The following is a 2,572-nucleotide window of genomic DNA, read 5'->3' as shown; positions in this document are numbered from 1 at the left end:
CTGACGCCCTCTTCTGGAGTGTCTGAAGACAGCTATGTGTGTAATTACATATAATAAATAAATAAAGCTTAAAAAAAAAAGTTGAAAGGTAGGATGGGAAGAGACAAAGAAGGGGGTGGGGGTTCTCTGTTCTTTTATTTGAAGACAGCCTTTACACAGAAGAGTATAGATTGGTTTTTCTATGTGGATAATTTGTGTGCACACCTTAAAAGAAAAAAGTCAGGAATGTCAACAGATGAGCTCATCAGCCCTAGCTTTGCAAGTTTATAAGAACCCACCTCAGCTTCTCAAATACACAGCCAGAACCACATAAATAAATGGCAGGGCTACTTGGAAACCTCCTTTTCATGGTTAGGCTGGGAAAGTCTGTCTTTGGTTTACGTGGTAGTGGTAGTATAAGGTCTCTCTTCTCTTTGCTGAGACACAAGGGAGGAAGTGTGGGAGAAGTTTGTGGGAAGATGGCCCTCAGTTGCTCACTGATGAATAGTATAATTTAAAGTCAGATGGAAATTCTTAGTAGCCTGAGTTCAAACTTGTCCAAGAATCGCTTGTTAATGTATTATGACACTTCACTCTGACCCTGTTACTCTGGGCAGTCTCGCCTGAGAAAGTTCTCAATTTCCAAGATGCTTTTCTGTAGTAGCTTCTGTGTTCCCTTTTGAATGACTAAATTAAGATGCCTTTAATTCATACAGTAAAGGAATTGGCTTTTTCTTTTTGTTTTTCCCAGACAAGACTCAGTTTCCTTTATATGAGCTCACAGTAGTGTATGACAGAAATTATGGACTTTTTCAGAGTTGATGAGATCTTATCTTTAGTGAAGTATTTAGAATAGATTAAGAATTTGGCCAGATGTGATAGTATACACCTTTAATCCCAGCACTCAGGAGGCTGATCTCTGAGTTCCATGCCAATAAGAGTTATATAGTAAGTCCCTATTACATAGGAAAACAGAAAAAGAATTTGGGAATTTTTTTTTCTTCTTCTTTAGCTAATACAGAGGAAGAACGAAGTGTCCTGTCTTTTTAAACTGAAATTTTATTGTAAACCCATTTTCCCCCTAGCATGTAAATGTGAGACACTACAGAGATTACTTTTACAAATAAGTATAGTTATGGACTTCTATAATTTATGACACTTAATTTTTTCCATTTTAATTACTGTCTCTCCTATAGCCCATTCAAGTGGTGGCCATTTAATTTAGAAGATTTATTTAATGCCGTGTGGGGCCTAGCCAAGATTAGATGGCATGGGGCTGTTCACTTGACCAGCTCAGCTACTAAACTAGAGAAAGAGGAATCAGTTAACTTCAATTTCTTAGGCTGGGAGGGGGGAAGACAATCCAGTGAGAAAGGATATTTTCTTCCTTGCGATTCAAATAGCAAGCACACATCTGTTATTCTCAGTGTCTGTAAATGTGTTTGGGAGGAGGAGGAGGTGATCCACATGGAAGGCTCCAACAGCAACAAGAGATCCATCTAGCCTGCAGAGGAAAAAGAACAGTGCCATCCTACGTCACAGTGAACTTGGCTAAACGTCCATTTGCGTGTGTGAATACAATGTGGCTTCATTCAGGAGATGAAATGTAAATTGATCAGATGTTGAATTTCAGTTGTGAAGATGGGAAAACCCAGAAAGATATCCCAGTAAAAAAATGCCAGAGATTGGAGTCAGGGAAAAAGGAGGGTGTGGGGGTGGGGTAGAGGTGGGGTGGGGGTGGGGGGAGGTGCCTAAATCCACAGAGAGATGTGTCTGGAAAGAAGATCTGGGTACGAAGAGAAAAGCACGTCAATGCATAAGGCTTCAGAAGAGTCTAGTCAGGCGTGGTGGTTGCACGCCTTTAATCCTAGCATTTGGGAGGCAGAAGCAGGTGAATCTCTCGGGTTGTGCTGCCTAATATGGTAACCACTAGACACATGCTGTTTAAATTTGAGTTAAAATTTAAGTAAAGACTCAGTTCTTCAGTCATCCTACCTAGAGTGCCCTAGTAGCTCATACCTGGGTGGCTGGAGTGGCTAGAGACTTCTGAACAGCAGGGGGCAGGGGTTAGCAAAGTGATAAGGGTCAGATAGCAAATGGCTTTGGTTTTATAAACCATTCAGCTGTGCTGTGGCTGTGAGCAAGTAAGCTCGGCTACAGCCAGGAAAACTGTTTGTGGACACTTTTTTGAGACAGTCTGTGTAACCCAGTTCAAGCCCAGGCCTAGCCTTAAATTTTAAATCTCTAGCCTCAAGCCCCCAAGTGCTGGAGTCTGTACCACCACACCAGAGTCTTATAATTTTTGTGTTGTAAAATATCTTCTTTTAGGTCCGGAGTTCAAATCCCAGCAACCACATGGTGGCTCACAACCACCCGTAACAAGATTTGATGCCCTATTCTGGAGTGTCTGAAGATAGCTACAGTGTACTTACATATAATAAATAAATAAATAAATAAATAAATATCTTCTTTTATTTAATTATTGTTAAAATGTAAAAATTGGTTTTTTGGTTTTTCGAGACAGGGTTTCTCTGTATAGTCCTGGCTGTCCTGGAACTCACTCTGTAGACCAGGCTGGCCTCGAACTCAGAAA

This window comes from Mus pahari, chromosome 10 (genome assembly GCF_900095145.1).
Source record: "Mus pahari chromosome 10, PAHARI_EIJ_v1.1, whole genome shotgun sequence".
NCBI lineage: Eukaryota > Metazoa > Chordata > Mammalia > Rodentia > Muridae > Mus > Mus pahari.
The sequence above is the reverse complement of the archived record's forward strand: the minus strand, read 5'-3'. Positions refer to the sequence as shown.